Raw genomic sequence first — 19,551 nt, forward strand, 5'->3', positions numbered from 1 at the left:
TGGAGATCCAGCAATATATGGAAACAAATGACAACAATAACACAAAGCCCCAACTTCTGTGGGACGCAGCAAAAGCAGTTTTAAGAGGAAAGTATATAGCAATCCAGGCATACTTAAAGAAGGAAGAACAATCCCAAATGATTAGTCTAATGTCACAATTACCGAAAATGGAAAAAGAAGAACAAATGAAGCCTAAGGTCAGCAGATGGAGGTACATAATAAAGATCAGAGAAGAAATAAATAAAATTGAGAAGAATAAAACAATAGAAAAAATCAATGAAACCAAGAGCTGGTTCTTTGAGAAAATAAACAAAATAAATAAGCCTCTAGCCAGACTTATTAAGAGAAAAAGAGAGTCAACACACATTAACAGAATTAGAAACGAGAAAGGAAAAATCACAACGGACCCCACAGAAATACAAAGAATTATTAGAGAATACTATGAAAACCTATATGCTAACAAGCTGGAAAACCTAGGAGAAATGGACAACTTCCTAGAAAAATACAACCTTCCAAGACTGACCCAGAAAGAAATAGAAAATCTATAAACAGACCAATTACCAGCAACGAAATTGAATTGGTAATCAAAAAACTACCCAAGAACAAAACCCACAGGCCAGATGGATTTACCTCGGAATTTTTATCAAACATACAGAGAAGACATAACACCCATTCTCCTTAAAGTTTTCCAAGAAATGGAAGAGGAGGGAATACTCCCAAACTCATTCTATGAAGCCAACATCACCCTAATACCAAAACCAGGTAAAGACCCCACCAAATAAAGAAAACTACAGACAAATATCCCTGATGAATGTAGATGCAAAAATACTCAACAAAATATTAGCAAACCGAATTCAAAAATACATCGAGAGGATCATACACCATGACCAAGTGGGATTCATCCCAGGGATGCAAGGATGGTACAACATTCGAAAATCCATCAACATCACATCCACCACATCAACAAAAAGAAGGACAAAAACCACATGATCATCTCCATAGATGCTGAAAAAGCATTCGACAAAATTCAACATCCATTCATGATAAAAACTCTCAACAAAATGGGCATAGAGGGCAAGTACCTCAACATAATAAAGGCTATATATGATAAACCCACAGCTAACATCACACTGAACAGCGAGAGGCTGAAAGCTTTTCCTCTGAGATCGGGAACAAGACAGGGATGCCCACTCTCCCCACTGTTTTTCAACGTGGTACTGGAGGTCCTAGCCACGGCACTCAGACAAAACAAAGAAATACAAGGAATCCAGAATGGTACAGAAGAAGTCAAACTGTCACTATTTGCAGATGACATGATATTATACATAAAAAACCCTAAAGACTCCACTCCAAAACTACTAGAACTAATATTGGAATTCAGCAAAGTTGCAGTATACAAAATTAACACACAGAAATCTGTAGCTTTCCTATACACTAACAATGAACTAATAGAGAAATCAGGAAAACAATTCCATTCACAATAGCATCAAAAAGAATAAAATACCTAGGAATAAACCTAACCAGGGAAGTGAAAGACCTATACCCTGAAAACTATAAGACACTCTTAAGAGAAATTAAAGAGGTCACTAACAAATGGAAACTCATCCCATGCTCCTGGCTAGGAAGAATTAATATCGTCAAAATGGACATCCTGCCCAAAGCAATATACAGATTCGATGCAATACCTATCAAACTACCAACAGCATTCTTCAATGAACTGGAACAAATAGTTCAAAAATTCATATGGAACTGTCAAAGACCCTGAATAGCCAACACAATCCTGAGAAGGAAGAATAAAGTTGGGGGGATCTCGCTCCACAACTTCAAGCTCTACTACAAAGCCACATTAATCAAGACAATTTGGTACTGGCACAAGAACAGAGCCACAGACCAGTGGAAGAGAATAGAGACTCCAGACATTAACCCAAATATATATGGTCAATTAATATTTGATAAAGGAGCCATGGACATACAATGGGAAAATGACAGTCTCTTCAACAGATGGTGCTGGCAAAACTGGACAGCTACATGTAAGAGAATGAAACTGCATCACTGTCTAGCCCCATACACAAAAGTAAACTCCAAAGGGATCAAAGACCTGAAAGTAAGTAATGAATCCATAAAATTCTTAGAAAAAATTCTTCATGAACATATCTCCCTGAGCAAGGGAAACAAAGGCAAAAATGAACAAGTGGGACTATATCAAGTTAAAAAGCTTCTGTACAGCGAAGGACACCATCAATAGAACAAAAAGGTATCCTACAGTATGGGAGAACATATTCATAAATCACAGATCTGATAAAGGATTGACACCCAAAGTATATAAAGAGCTCACACACCTCAACAAACAAAAAGCAAATAATCCAATTAAAAAATGTGCAGAGAAGCTGAATAGACAGTTCTCTAAAGAAGAAATTCAGATGTCCAATAGGCACATGGGAAGATGCTCCACATCGCTAATCATCAGAGAAATGCAAATTAAAAACACAATGAGATATCACCTCACACCAGTAAGGATCGCCATCATCAAAAAGACAAACAACAACAAATGTTGGCGAGGTTGTGGAGAAAGGGGAACCCTCCTACACTGCTGGTGGGAATGTAAACTAGTTCAACCATTGTGGAAAGCTGTATGGAGGTTCCTCAGAATGCTCAAAATAGAAATACCATTTGACCCAGGAATTCCACTTCTAGGAATTTATCCTAAGAATGCAGCACTCCGGTTTGAAAAAGACAGATGCACCCCTATGTTTATCACTGAACTGTTTACAATAGCCAAGAAATGGAAGCAACCTAAGTGTCCATCAGTAGATAAATGGATAAAGAAGAGGTGGTACATATACACAATGGAATAGTACACAGCCATAAGAAAAAAACAGATCCTACCATTTGCAACAATATGGATGGAGCTAGAGGGTATTATGCTCAGTGAAATAAGTCAAGCAGAGAAGGACAAGTACCAAATGATTTCACTCATATGTGGAGTATAAGAACAAAGGAAAACTGAAGGAACAAAACAGCAGCAGAATCACAGAACCCAAGAATGGACTAATAGTTACCAAAGGGAAAGGGACTGGGGAGCACGGGTGGGAAGGGAGGAATAAGGGCAGGGAAGAAGAAAGGGGGCCTTACAATTAGCATGTATAATGTGTGGGGAGGCACGGGAAGGGCTGTGCACCACAGAGAAGACAAGTAGTGATTTTACAGCATCTTACTACACAGATGGACAGTGACTGTGAAGGGGTATGTGGGGGGGTCCTGGTGAAGGGGAGAACCTAGTAAACAAAATGTTCTTTCTGTAATTGTAGATTAATGATACCAAAATAAAAATAAAAATAAATAAAAACTGAAGAAATTCTATTTTACTTTCATGAGTTCCATGACAAAGGCCTCATTTAATCTGGCTGTCGTAAAGAGAGAAATGTTAATGGATGAAATAATAAATGTGCTGGGCTTAAATTGACGACTTTTCAGAGAAAGAGATAAAAGACATTTTCGACTGAGTGTATTCATCACACAGAATCTTATAGATGTGAATGTTCATATGGCGAAATTATATTTCCCATAATTTTCCAACCCTTCACCAGGTTAATTTCCTATCTATGTAGGTTAAAAATGGATTTGGATGCAAGTAAGACAACACTCTTGGTGGCTTAAACAAATAAAGACTTCTTTTACCCCTAAATGTCTAGATATAGGTTGTTTTTTTTTCTGTCCTGCCTTATCATGTTTTAGCATGTTAATTTTCTTTTTCAAGTTTGTTGTCTCATGGTTGAAGGTGACTGGTATACCTTCAGGTACTGTCTGTATCCAAATCAGAAAGGAGATAAAGCTTTGACAATGTAAGAGAAGAAAAGGTTTTCCTCAACCCTCTTAAGAGTCTGAAAATTAAACTGACAAAGATAGATTAAGGAGAAAAGTGTACAAATTTATTTAATATAAGTTTTATGTAACCTGGAAGCCTTCATAAGGAAATGAAGTCCTGAGGAAGCAGTTGAACCTCTGCTTTTATACTAGATTTGATGAGAGCAGAGTCATGTATAAATATAAGAGGCCAGAGAATATGAAGTAGGTGTAGTAAACTGGGGGAAACTTAGCAGGGCCCATTTGTTTCAGATTCTTCTGGCATCCCTTTGTCTCAGAGATAAGGATGTCCCTTTCTTGTGAGTATAGACGAGGTGCCTCTCATAAGGGTTTGAAAGTCTGTTTCAGGGGAGAAAGATGGGAAGAAGGTCAAGGTGATCTTCCTGCTTCTGCTGTTTTCTCAAACTCCTTTGCTTTAAATATTCAGTGTGCCAAGGTGCCATTTTTTAAGATCATGTGTGTTGCACCTCATCAGCAGACAAATCTATAACCTTAAATAAAGAAGCAATAGTTTTCCCAAAACTTCCCCAGCAGATTTCACTTATGTCATTGGCTAGAGCCTTCCCTAAAGGTTGGAAAATTAGCCAAATTTATATTTCCTAATTTTGGCCAATGGCTGTCCTCAACCATAACAAAGAAGATTCTGTTAGTGAAGAAGAGGTAACATCTGTTGTATTATCCTATCATATGCTTAGTACTGTCTCTATGCCTGTATCTACATTATTTCCCTAGAATGGAGTTTCTTCCCTTAACATCAGCACTCTCCAAAGCCTTTGAGAGGCCATCCTCTATGCAGTCTGTTCCCAATGGGCTGATACTCTTTTTGACACATATCACAAACAGTTGCCATTAATTACATTCTGTCTTCCATTGCTTGCTAATTGTTGTGTGTATAAAATTTCTCCCTTCAATGTAAATGTAAATATTGTTAAGGGAGAAAAAGACTGTAAATTACATTTCTCTTTTCCCATTAATGCCAAGAATAGTATTGGCACATATAGTACTTGGCATATAGTACATATATGTCAAGTAATCAAAAGTTATTAGTTGTCACTTCACTGTAGTTTTGCTTCATCAATGTTTAGAGTCTTAGAGTTGAGTAACCCACCCTTCCTTCACATATTTTATGCAGTAAATAAAGTTCATTGAGAAAAGGAGCTTCAATTAGCATAGCAGATAGTAGTTCCTGGGGGAAAGGAGTTCCACTCCTGGTAATAAATTCCTCTATCAATCCAGTGAAACTTAAGTAAGTCAAGGAAAAAACTGCTCTTATTGCTCACCACTTTCTCAAATTTGCTAGGCAGGCCCAGCTCTGCCCACCCACCAGCCCCTGCGGGCACACTCCGCCCTGTCCACCCCTCCCGGGAGAGCCTCCATGGGTGGGATCTTGGTGACTGACAGGTGCCGGACCAATTACGTACCAGGAATGGAGTGGAAGGGAGAATGGCTGTTTTCTCTCCACCTCTTGCCCGGGAGCCACCGGAGGCGGCAGTGGTAAACACCCATTGGTGTGTAAATGGACTAAGGTTGGGCTGGAGATTCTGGAAATTATGTCATTTACCCCACATGTGTATTTATTGTCCATTATACGTTCTTAAGCACAGGAAAGCCACCTTTCTCCTACTCAGGTTCGGATGGTATTCTCTTGCCCAGTCTGACTCCAAGAAGGAACACAGATCCAAAGCATGGACAACCATCCCTTGGCCTCAATTACTGATACAGCAATGGGCATCTGACCTGAGCCAGGCCAACAGTATTTAACTAGGTTTTTATCACAATATTAGGAAAAAGAAGCATTCTCATAAGAGCAATTTGAAATAGAAGCTGGTGGCCTAAAACTGTTTCTTCCATGGAAGAATTTATGCTTTAAGGACCTAAGGGTTTTTATTCCTCCCATTTTTCTGTATTATCATACTTAGCTGATAAGAGTAAGACCAATCTACAGGAGTGCAAAGCCAAGGGAGGAAAATAAAAAATAATTGAGTCCTGATAATACCACTTGAATTCCAGGATCTAGTTATCCCTGAAGTCTGAATACTAAAATTAAGTAATAAATTTCCTTTTGACAACTATTCCTATGTGACAATAAATCCCCATTTTGGCTTAAACCACTTTTAGTTGGATTTCTATCACTTGCAACTGCTCATGACATTTAGATTGATGCCTCCCCTCCTTCACTGTGTTTTCTCTCATTAGTACCAAAAACGCCACATAGCCTGATAGGATGGAAACAGCATTGTTCTCAGAGCCAAAAACTTACGGCCTGAAACCAACATGTCAGAGTGTGTGTTGTCAACCTGGCACTACCATTCTCATTGAAGGAGGGAAGTACATTTTCCAGAACCCTTTTCCCTGCATGGTTCTGAGTTAGAGTTGACCAGGAAAGGAATCTGCATGAGAAGAAGGCGACATTACTGTGGAGGCCATGTCAGTGAGACTGGTGAGGGATGGATACAAAAGTCCCAGTGGGACCCAGCGTGTCATTGCTTTTCTTCTGCTGTGTCCAACTTGTCTTTCTGACTGCTGATGCTACCCACCCGCCGTGGTCCCAAACCCACCAGTATATGCTTGGGTGGGATATTAAAGAAGCAACATTTTCCGCCAAGGGGACAGTTTCCACAGATATTCCCACAGGATCCCTGATCATAGGACAACTTTAGATATCTGATGAACATAGTTTCTCAAATTTTCCCGTAAGCTCTCATTGGTCTCCTGGGCCTGTGCTTCATTTGGACCTGGTTATCAACTAACTGTACCTCTGAACTCTACCTCTCCTTCCCAAGCCGCCTGCACTTAAATTGCTCCCCCATCATTTGTAAGAGATCTGATTTTTATATAAATCCCTTATTCCCAAAGTACTTGTACTAGTTCTGTTTTCTTTATGGACCCTGCCTTATAGGGACAGTCACTTTCTCTCTTGAGCCTTAGTGACTTTGCCTATAAGCAATGGGTTTTCTTACTTGACTCCCACGGCTGTGGTGAGAATGGGCCTGGTGTGTAAACTGTAAATATATGGCGTTATTGCAGCCTAATGGTCCTCACACGCCAGTGCCTTGGCTTCCACATACAGGATTTTACTACCTTTCTTTCTTGTATAAAGAAATAAAAAGACACAAAAGAAAGAAAGCAGTTTATAATCTCAAGACAAGTATACATCTTGTAAGTAAGAAAAATAAAATAAAAAGGTAATTGCGGTTATAATTCTCATTCAAGAGGGTACCTATTTCTTAATCTTTTAATTTTTTTCTCCTTCTTTTCATTCCCAGAAAGAATATTGAGTTTCCCTTATTAATACTGATTAACATTAAAATATAACTTTTCCCCTGTTATTCCTAACTGGATCCCACAATTCCACTTGCTTCATTTCAAACCTTTTTGATTCCATGCCTATTTCTTTGCATGGAAGATACAAAAAGAGTGATGCAATGTCAAAAAGTTCGATCAGATAAACAGCTACTTAAAGTGTTTATAAAGATTTATCTATAGGCTCAATCTTGTGCTTTTAATCTATACAAAGCTGTGTATTTAACAGGAAATTTTATGTTATGTATATATAATTTTAAGCTATTGACCTTTGTTATTTCATGTGTGTATACATATAGTTAAAAATAAATATATTAAAAATAAATAAAAGGTACTAACAAGTTTTATTTTTTAACCCAAACTCTTTCATTAGTTGAGAAATCTTAAACTGAACAGAAGTGCTACGGAGAAAGACATCTTTTCTCTTGAGCTTTTGCTCAGGATTAAAAATTGCTGTTCTGATGCAAGTACCTCTTTTTGCTTGTAATAAAGTATAAAACGGGCATTACAGTGAATGCTCCCTTCCTACACAGTGATTTCCATCAATGTATAATTAAAAGTGGATTTCCTTTTCCTTTTTGGTTGGTAGGAGGGAGGAGCTGGTAAACCTGGTTGAAGAAGGGAGAACAAAGAGAACTTTCATGAGTTCTCCTGCAAACAGTCTATCAGTTACGATTCCTAGTGTTCGAATAGCTGCACCATTCTAAAGAAGTTCTGGAATAAAAAAAGTCAAGCAGGGGGTCCAAGGAAAATTCAACCCGCATGCCAACTAAGGGAAAGAAAGAAAAAGGCAGGGGGAAAAAACCCCATCTTTTGTTGCAAAAAGAACTAGTGAAGCTGCTGTTAGAACTGTCCACAGCGACACAACAAGGCTGTACACCCACACACATTGTTAGAGTGTCAGTCATCCCCTGTAATGGGAAAAGGAAATGCTGCGATTTAAAGGAGGTGGTGGCACACAGTGCTTTTAGAGCTTAACTTGGGAAATCTTTGCGAGGGCACACTTTAACCGGTGTTAGCTCCCAGAAGTTACTGCAAAAATGCATAAGGTTGTCTACTTCAGTCTTAAAGAAGAGTTGGACTGGTGGGGGGTAAAATCCCATTGTCATTATAAATTGCTAATTAAATAATTATCAATTAGTTGGCAGACAGAACTCATTCCAGTGTATTCCTTAGAGAGCTGTCAATAAAGAAAAACAGTAATTTGGTTTTTTTCTCCCTATACAATATTCTTGCCTAGAGGAGTGAAATAGAGATAATACATGATATATTCCATGATAGATGTTTCACATAGGCTATTATACATTATTGATTAAAGATAAACACCAACTATAGCAAGCAAACATGAATTTCCATTATTCTAATACCATTATATGGCATTAATTTCACCATATTAACTAATTGACTAGGTCATTTTTCAGTGAACAAGATAATATACTTTTTGTTTTCCAGTAAAGAAAAAAAATGTCAACATTAAATTTTCTATATTACATAAATTCTAAGATATCGTATTGTGGAAAACAATATCAGGCAATGCAATTTTTGAAATCAAAGACTGTGTCTTTGTGTATTTAATTGCAAAACCTTTATTTAAAACTTCTAGGTATATTCATTCACTAATGTTACACAGATAATTTAAAACAGCTGGTCAGTTTGAAATATAATTAGGAGAAAAACATTCAGAAGTAAAGAGACATGTGTTACATACATAATACATATACACACATGTACAGATCACACATAATGAAATTTATATGTTTAAATACTATATGTAACTATATCCATCTACCGATCTATTTATCTAATCTATACCCTTTTTTTGTGAATTTAGGGCTTAAGAAAAAGTATTGTTAAGATCCTCATACTTTACCAATGAAAAATCATTGTTTGGTTTTCAGGGGACAAGGATTTTTTTTGAAGTTTACATCAGGGATCTGAGCTGAAACAAAACCCAAAGAATATGGCATCTGGAAAGATGGTAATTGAATTCCTACAGTTACATTTAAATATGAATGGGTTGGTAGCAATCCTGTTATATACATAAATCATTTCAACCTTTGTAGAGCTCTATGCAGCTCTGAACCTCTCCAGTTGTCTTCTCTGTTAAATTATGAATTTGAGAAAGATTGTGAGTTTACTAAAAACTTTAGAAAATTCAGCAGCATGTTACAAAAAGCAACTAATAAGTAAAGTAAATTTATTTTGGTAGCCATTGAGAAAAACATTTTTCTTTCTAGTAAGATATTTTCTACTATAAATCTGTACTAAGTTCCATTTTATTATGAAGATAATAACATTTTAAAGTCTGACTTTAAAATGACTTATTTATTCATGACGACCATCTTGATTACACTAACCCAACCCTCCTTAGTATATTCAGCTAATCACCTTACAACAGGTGAAAAGGTATCTCTTGTAACAGCCTTATGCCCCTTCTAGACAATGGTTTACTTTTGGAGGCTTGGAATCAATTGACATCTCAAAATCTTTTTGTTTCATTATGGCAAGGTCCTTAATTTGATTTACTTTAAGGAATACTTAATGGTTAGAGGTCCTTATTGTGTTGTTTTATAGAATTCTTGTTCATGGCTGAGATTGATCCACTTCAGCCTTTCAGCAGGGAGCAGTTTCCCAGGGAGGCCCAGCAGGACTCCAAATCAATAAGGTTAACAGATGTAGGGACATGCGGTCCGAAGTGATAGGTGGGCACTTCTGATGCCAATGAAGACAGTTCTGATGTGACTTTTATGCTAGCAGTAATGTCATCCTTATTACCTGGCACATACAGTTGTTATGTGTTAACAGGACTGTGAATGATCTGTTAATCTGAATTATCTTAAGTGAACTAGCTCAAAAAATATTGTTTTACTTCTTTAAACTACTAGCCTCCATGATTTCTGAAATATCAACTGCTCCCTTGATGTAGGTAACAGTAGTGTTCAGCTCTTCCTTGTTTTTTAGTACCTCCAGCAATGGATTATAACTCCATAAAATGTTAGCTCCCAAAATTGGAAGGTATTTTGTCTTAAAAAAAGTTTCTTTTATGATAGGAACCTCATCTGATGAGGAGTATTCAAATAACAAAATCTCAAAATCTGAGAGAGGCAACTCAATAGAGAAAACCCTGCATTCATCTAGGGTCTAGATAAAGCAGCATGAAATATAAACTAGTTAAAGAATGGATAGTCAAATTTTGTTACTACTATATTCTAGTAAGTCTTCTCTTTAAGAAGCCGTTAGAAAGCTAGCAATCCCTTCCAACTTCTATCAAAAATGTACTATTTATAGACACCCGCAGGGACTAAAGCAGCTGACTCCAGAGCAAATAGATTCATTTTGTCCAATGCATTACATAAATATGTCAATAAATAAATACATGTAACACAGAAGTATTAATAAGTGGTAATTTGGAAAATTTGCATACCTGGTCTTGATGAAAAAGCTTGACATGCATGGTACATTATTTCAAATAATTGACTCTGATTTTACTGTGCAAATTAAGGAATCATACTTGCCATCGTATCATTCACAGAAGGATCTGTTTGACCATCTCCTACTTCCACAAGTTTTTTAAGTAAACAAACCAAACCCTGATGAACAATCTAGTCTGTAATGCTCCAAGAATTTCCTTGACAAACTCTATGGTGTTCATATATCTGTCCTGGATGTATCCAACCTTATGATTCATCATTGGCTAATTTTCCATATTCTTAAAATAAAGATTTACTATTGCTAAACTTGGAAACATCAGGTACTTAATAATCTGTTCAGACAAATTTTGCCAATGGAGAAAAAATGTACATTAGCAAATAAAGCAGCAGATCAAATTACAGTATGCTTTCTATTGTCTTCCATATTTATTGAACCTGTCAGATAGTAAAACATATTAGGTTAATTTGAAAATACTTCAAGTCTGAAGAAAAATGGTTTTTTTTTTTAACCGCACGGAGAGATTCTCTGTTAATTGAGTTGTAATCAGTTAGTATTGATCACTAGCCCTTCTATGATTGAGGATGTTAATGATGATGGCGGTGATGATGATGATGATGTAATGTGCATACAAAATGATGGAAATAAGTTCTGTTCATCTGAAGGGGACTTGTTTTTATGCCAAACGTATATAAATTTACATGGTGGCTTTGTAACAGACAAGAAAAAGGCAGGAACAAACATGCTGGGCTTTTAACTAATCTAAAAGGGGGAATTTCCTTAATCTTAAATTACCTTTTCCATTTCCCTGTTTGAAATGCTAGCTAAGCCTGTCCTGAAACTGAAATTGTTTGCTGAGGATAAATACCATTCTTTCTTCAAAAAAAAAAAAAAAAAGTTTATTATACCTATCTTCTAGGAGGAAAGCAGTTCTTTTGGCAGTTGCACATTTTTAAAAATCCTGTCTAATTTGAATAAATTAACATATTTTGTCAAAAATTAATTCTAAAAGAGGAACAATAACTAGGAAAGCAATTTAATTGTGTTTTTTCATAAGAAGAGAGAGAAGAAACTTTGTCATTCACAGGGCAGCGCAGTTAATTTGATGTGCTTTGATGTAAATTTGGGGGTTGCTTTAATTTCAAAACATATTTTTCCACTTAATAAGGGAGACAAAAGAAACTTTCAACCAGCATCTCCAGTTTGTTATCTCAGAATGTTTTGGCTTCTCAAATGTGAGAACATGATTGTTTTTATTTCCAGGAGGAGATAATAACACTGAAGCAATAAAAAAGAGTCAAGGCAGCTTGCACAGCACAGGAAGTTCACAGCCAGAGACTTAATTTCTCACACAATGTGCTGTGCAATGGGCCCATTAACATAGATGAATAGGCTCTTTAAAGGTTTTTTTTTTCTTCTTCTTCTTCTTCTTGTTCCAGATATGCAGCTGCCGCTGAATGGTGATATGTTAATAAGGTACTCACTTGCCTATTCTTCAGGTAGTCGGGCATTCTCTACCTAGGTAATCTCCATATAGGAAAAGCTATTAGGGGGTTGTGTCTGCTACCACACCTTCAATTATATTAACACCTGCACTGATAATCCACGTAAGGTAAGCTAGTAGGGGGCCTCTGGCCTTAGTCCACCCCTTGTCTCCCTACAAAGTTACATCTGAGAGGGGAAAAAAAGGAAGAAGTAGAAGAAAAAAAAGGAAAGTCACTTTTATTACACATCAGTGGGAACCTTCTGAAAAGCTTTCATGCCTAGGAAATTGTTATTTCTTCAAACAGCTGACAGCCTGCAGAGGAAACTCTTAATGGAAACCCAGCTCCTGCATTGTTATGCATGGCCCTCATGTAGATTCAGGGGGGTGGATTAAGTTAGCTTCCAAAGGGTCTATTGTGTGTAGCATTAATTTGCAGGGCTCTTGATATTTGAGTTTGAAGGTTTATAACCTCAGTGTTTACTTAGATGAACTACATCCTAGGTTTGTTTATTTCCGTCAGCAGTCTCTTATTTCCTAGTAAATGTTACATTTATATTTGTTAACAGCAAGAATGTTGTTATAAATCTGAAAGAAATAATTACACATGCTTACATTCATTCATTTTAAAGCCTTGATCCAGGTCCTCTGGGGTCACCCTTCACTGTTAAGTCTATAGAAGATTATACAGATAAGTTCACCTCTCAAGAACATTTATGCCACCCAGTTAAACAGCAGCATGAAGACAAAAGAGTTTGGAATGAATGCTTAATTATAGCCTACCCCAAAGTGGTAATTCTCTGTGATATTTGCATAACCACCCCTAGTTTCTTTCATATAGCAATATCATAAACACATGGCCCCCCAAATTTCTACCTTTTATTTCTAGATGCACAAATCGACTATAGAATTGATCTATCACTTTATTGTTGCTGTTTGAATTTTACATGCAATTCAGCTGCAATTTTGAATTTTTTTAATGCTTCCAAATTGCTATTTGCAAACAACCCACTGTGGTGTTTTAGATATAGGAAAAGTCTCAGCTTCCAAGATTAAATTATAAACTTACATTCTGAAACTTGTTCAGCACCGCACCTAACCCTACTCCCTTCTTTTCCTCCCCGGATTGTATAGGTGGTTGCTAACAAGAATTTAAAATTCAATATGAATGGCTGGGGGGAAAAAAGGCATGCCCATTGGAATTTACTCTGGTCTTAATCTGGATTTGGGCACTTAATACATTATGCTTGAACAACTGAATTTTCTATAATTTTTAAACTTCTTTTTGGTAGTAACACCAACAGCATGTTGAATATTTCATTGCACATGTTTGCTTTTGTATAATATTTTTGCTGTCTTACAGATAGTCAAAATGCCACTATTCATGAAATTATCCATGTTAGCATTTATATTTAATAGTTCTTGTGATATAATGGTAAGGTCAGTTACTTTCTTAAATGTCAGAGACCACGGTCCTAGTTTTGGCTCCAAGTACCTTGCTGGTGGTCTCTGAAACTTTTTGGGGTCTTAACTTTTTCATGTAAAAATTAGAGTGATTGTCTGATTTCTAGGATCTCTAAGCAATAAAGTTATAAGATTCTCACCAAAATATACTACTTCTTTCTTATAGAAGGAACTCCCAATGAAGCAGCTCTGCTTGAATCTTCCCTACTTTCAATTACTAAATTTTCTAATCCTTGTGTAATTCCCAGGGTTGTATATTTATTACCCTTGTTTATAGCTATCACCATTTTTTCAACTACGAAACATTCTTTTTATTTCAAGGGAAAACTGTTGATTGGGAAACTTGTTAGGAAAACTCTGACAGACCCAGTTGAAAACATGCTTTCTCATAGCAGTGAAACCTTGAAGCAAACTTCTGGGATCTGATTACACTTAGCCTGGCAATAATCATGAAAGATGGAGCTTGTTACCACTGGAGTGTTTGCTGTTTTTGTTTTCATCTTGCAGTTCTCCAGGCTGTTCCGGCATATCCCGAAAGGCAATCCATCCAAAAATAGTATTTCATTATTTGATTCAGGGGATTATTTCTTGAGCACCTATCATATGCCAGGCATTGTGCTTCATACTGAAGATACAGTTATATACAAGAAAGAAGGGGCCCTTTCCCTTGTGTAAATTATTTTGGAGACAGTCTATCATACTATAGACATGTAACAAGTGCTTACTGAATAAATGAAGGCATATAGGTATGTATGAATAAATTAATAAAGCATATTCTTAATGAACCGGTTTTGCCTAAGGCAAATTAAATATGTAAGTTCAGTTCAGCTCATTTTAACAGTAATTTATTGAACTCCTTCTATGTAGGCATTGGGCTTAGCTTTGAAAAGTTTTACTGGGGAAATAGAATACCAGCAAAAGTTGATATTAGCAAGGTGGGATCTGTTATACAGATTCTATTCTTAAATACTCGCCTATAGGTATAAATTCTAGGTACGGCAAAATGTACTGAAGAGCTGGTTTATGTATGTTTCATGTAGTACAGATTTGATCTTGGGCTCAAAGATGTTATAGGACTCATACATAAAATTATTATAGTGTGGAAGGAACAGCAATAAGAGACTGCTAGGACTTCAAATGCCACTTGTAAGCTGGGTAAAGTACTCAATGGCTCAGTGCATAGTGCCAAAAGGAGGAAAGAAAGAGAAATAAATTTTTAATGACTGCTAGTGATAATAAAAGTGAAAGCGAGGATGACACTGTCAACTGTCTTTTAGACTGGACTTACTCAATACCTAATTTTGTCCTGAATTTTCTATATGTATTACCTGATTAAAGTTTCCTGTTAACCCTGGGAGGTGAGCATTATTATGCCCATTTTACAGATAAAGAAACTGAGGTTTAGAAAAGTGAGGCAATTTGCCCAAGCCACAAAGGTGGCAAACGGTAGAACTGAAATTCAAAGTCAAGTTTACCTTATTCCCCAAATCTTTCCTCTTAATCATTGCATTACTATTATCCTATCTTTGTGGTTAAAGCTCCCAAGCTATTTTGGATCTGTTAGTTGCTAACTTTGTTCTTTCTACAATTTCTTAGGAGACTGCTGGGTACAAGCATTAATTGCAGCTTAGTACAAGAACAGCTTTCAGGACTACGTTCCATCAAAGAAAATGTGGTTAAGCTCTTGTCCAAAGCCTAGAAATACAACATTTTTCATGGCAATCATTGGAGCAATTTTAGACTTCTAATGAAATATCGAACTTAAGTGTCTGCTTCTTAAAAGAAAATATATACGTATATATATAATTGCAAGAATAAGATGAAGAGGCAGTAATGATGAAACAGGGAGTTTTGGAATTAACACACCGACCTTTTTAGAGCTGACACCTGCATGTCGTCATCATAGCAACACGTATGAGGGCTTCTAATCTGAAGGAGGAACACAAAGGAGCATGTAATTTTTTAATTTTCCCAATAGGCAAATATAATACAAGGAGAGAAGGATGGAGAAAAGCAGCTGCAAGGAGGCTGGGATTAAATGTCTGATCCACTACTTTGACAACTGTAAAAACATATTTGATCACTGATGTCATTACTGGAAAGGCTGATATAACATGATGGGTTTGCACACATGATCTCTTCATGCTTCTAGAGTTGCCATTTCTTGTTTATCTTACTAGTAGGAACTTTTTGTCATAGTTTGTTTACCTTTACAACCATATATCAGTAAATTGGTGTATATACAAAGAAAACTTAAACCCAGTCCTGCTTAGAAATTTTGTTGAAGATAGTAACTTGAGTTTAGAGATTCTTTTTTTTTTAATCACAAATAAAACTAAAGTTAGTAAATATTATTAAAAAGAAAGATCTAAGAAGCAATTTGCATTTAATTATTTCAGGGACAAGTACATACAAATAATGAAGTAAGCATGTATTTGTGAAATTTAACAAGTGAACATACTTTCCCTATGCATAATGGAATTTCAAAACATACTTTTGATTGTTTTTTTCTCAATATGATGTAGTTGAAAGTGAAGGCAATTTGACACCTGATAGTTCTAGGACCAAATACTTGCTATCACAACTATTGTGTAGCCTTAAGGCGGTACCGTCATCACTGGGCCTCTGTCTTCCCCTGCATCAGAAGGGGATGAGAATGCCTGCCTTTCAGGGTTATAGTAAGAGTTCAAGGGAATACATACAAAGCATTGAACACAGTGCTCATACTACGTGCTGACTAACTGGCAGTCACATGTTAGTAATGACTTAGGTGCCTGGGAAATTAAAGTATCAAGAATGAAAATGAAGTGTATTAAAATACAAAAGGCAGTGCAGCAGATGAAAAGATGATTAACATGATTAAAAATGGCTACTGTTTAAGGGAATAAAGATGTCAAAAGCCAAAATATTAAAAGAAAGGACACCCAAAGAAAAAGTTTGTCCTTATAGTGCTATTCTGGCTTTCAGAACTGTTTTTATAAATAAGCACAATGCCCCAGAAGAGGAGAAAGAGAAAAAACAAACAGAATAACAACTATCCTGAAATTAAACAAAAACAAGAAAAATTAAGTATAGAACTTTTGTCAAAGAGTTGAACAGTGCAAAGAGAATAATCTGATCAAACAAAAACCATGGGAAGTCTTGAAAAGAAAACAAAAGAAAAACAAAGACCCATGGGAAAGACAGAAAAAAGCAAACAGAAAATACAGGATCGAAGTGTACATATGTTCACATCCGTAAAACACACACAACTCTGCTTTAATTTTGACAGCAAAAAGATATCTGACTTGAGCAGCTTTACTATATTCTTAGAAAGGAGCATACATGATGTCAGAAAGCAAATTTTTCTTAAATTCTTGAGTTTAAACACAATTCATGTTTAAGCATGATAATGTGTCTGTGTTTTAAGATGCTTATGGAATTCTACACTTTGCGGTTGGAGAAATCACTTGATTTCATTTTAAATTTACCTATCTGGGTGCTAGAAATGAGAAACTTGATTATTTACTCATCCACGCAATCAGAGAAGATACATTTTTCCAACTGCATTTACTATCAATAGATACAATAAAGATTTTATCTAGTTAAAAAATTCTGTGTCATTTTGATGAATGTTAAGAACAACAGCAATAAAAATATTTATATCCTATATCAAGCCACATACAAACTCTTTGGGAATCAATTCCTTCCCTTCTATAGCAAAGTAGCACGTGTGCATCTACTACAAATCTAAAGGCAAATAGGCATGTTCCTGTTTTCTTGTCCCTGCAAGGAAGCATCTGCTCACTATTTTTTGCTGTTGCCATTTTCTTTTCTGAATGCTTCAGTTCAAAACATCATCCTACCACCATTTTTCATTGTTAAATCTCCCTGTCCTTGTAGCTACATATCTATGCACCGGAGAAACATCTCATTAACAAACTGGTCCTGTGCGTCCTTAACACTGAGGCCCCTCGCCTGCAGCTGGAGGCAGCTCTCTGCTAAGCCTGCAGTGCAGAGTGACACAGGCAGGCGACAGAGGCACTGAGCACTAACTTCTATTACATCCAGCAGACTGTGAGAACCATTACGGATCCACGACAAGACCCAAGAAAAGCAAAGGTAAGCCCTCCGTTTCCATATCTAATTTTTGCAAGCATCAGATATTTCCATCTGGAAGAGACAGTTGGGCAAAGGGGGGGAGGGTAAGTTCAGTGTCAAAACTGGTCAACCAGGAAATAAATTCATCAATCAGCTAGGAAATAAAGAGAAGACCCTCTCTTATGTGTGGATATATATATACATATATATATATATATATATATATATATATATATATATATATATATATATATATGTAATTATATGTATGTAATATGTAAAATATATATGTACACATTTTGATGAAAGTCTCATGCAAAATGAATACAACATTTTTAGGATCTATATAAAAAGGGGATGTGCTAGTGGAGGTTTTGTTACATGAGAAGTAAAGTGCAAGCTAATATTTGGTAATGAAGGGAGGAGTTTTGTGTTACTGGAATCTCTAAGTTGGAAAGGGCTTTAGAGATCATCTAGTCTGTCTTAAATGACCACATCTAATACTTTTCTTTTTTTTAAAGGCGTAGCTGCAAAGTTGTGGACAAGACCTCTGCAGGCAACTGAAAGCACAGTGTACCAGGTGGTGGGTCTCGTCTGTGGCAATGTATTTTTCTGTCTGACCAATTGAATATGGCTGTAAAGGGAATAAAACCTCGTGTAATCTCCAGCAGTGACAATTTAATCAGTTGTATAAGGGGAAGAAGCAGAGTCCCCTCATTTTCATATTTGCATATTGTATTTTTGCACTGGGGAATAGATGTTATGTTTTTCTATTACTTCCCATTCAATTTTAATATTTAACTCTTATGAGAAAATTTTTACAGTGGTAGGAAATATTGAGCAAATGGGTTGAAGAGAAAGATTCAATGTCTGAGATAAAGCACTTGATGCAGCGTGCTTTGTGTAGCATTTTTCCTTACAAAGAGTCTATATGCCAAACATGGCTTGCCTGCTCCCAGCTTCTGCACGTGATGCATCTGCTATTAACATTCACAGATCCACCCTTAAAATGAAGGCAAGTGTTGGGAGAACAATGCAAAGTGATGAGGACTATACCACAATATGTCCCCTTTTGTGTTAATATTTCTTAAAATGGTAAATCTTAACTGCATCTATTTTTGAGAAAGTAGGACTTCAAAAATACCTTATATACACAAGGGTCAGTTTTTATAAGGTTACAGAAGAGCAATTAATAGAGGTAAATTAACAAAACTCCATTGTTTTTACAATTGACAGAACAATATTATTGCCTATAATGTAGTAACAGATTATGGCATAGATTTTAAGATAAATAAGATGCAAGTGATTTGAAGTCATCATCAGTTACCCTTGTGTGACTCCCATGAGTATATTAAAAATCTGTTCAAAATGGTGTTGGACTTGAATTACTGGAACATGGTTAGATGTTTTGTTTATGCATCAGCACATGTTAGCCTCTTCTTGTGAAAACTCCAAAGTATATTGGTTAATTTTTAAAAGGGGAAGGAAGTTAATAGTATTTTACTTGCTTAATGATTTAGAATTTCTTAGTAGAAAGTGAACTCTGAAGCCAAAATTTCATTGGGGGGCAAGAAATAATGATTTTGATTCGATATAATTTTTATAAAGAAAGAGGATTAAATAAGTGTTTTGAAACATGTGCATTAAAATTAATCTATGTATATATTCACACACCCATACATACACATGTATATGTCTGTGTGTTTATATATATAGAAATGTGGGCTAATCATTACTACTAAAATTCTATGAGAAAAACTAAATTTAGAATTCTGAAAAGATAAACCATAGGATTCTATCTAAAAGTAGAGTAGGTTGTCTTTTTAATTTATGTCCATTAGAAGTGTACCAGTAGCAGTATATAAGCAAGTATATAATTAATAGGTGACAGATATAAGCTGCTTTGGGGGTGAACATAGATTCACATT

The 19,551-nt window shown here is 36.0% G+C and overlaps 1 long non-coding RNA gene across 1 annotated transcript; it reads left to right on the forward strand.

Annotated features, from left to right (window-relative positions):
* Positions 1-17,293: 17,293 nt before the first annotated feature.
* LOC118918016 (uncharacterized) lies at positions 17,294-18,290 on the forward strand. The gene is made up of 2 exons (XR_005026955.2): positions 17,294-17,644; positions 18,145-18,290. It is a non-coding gene; the product is annotated as an uncharacterized LOC118918016 (long non-coding RNA).
* Positions 18,291-19,551: the final 1,261 nt, after the last annotated feature.

This window comes from Manis pentadactyla, chromosome 1 (assembly GCF_030020395.1).
Source record: "Manis pentadactyla isolate mManPen7 chromosome 1, mManPen7.hap1, whole genome shotgun sequence".
NCBI lineage: Eukaryota > Metazoa > Chordata > Mammalia > Pholidota > Manidae > Manis > Manis pentadactyla.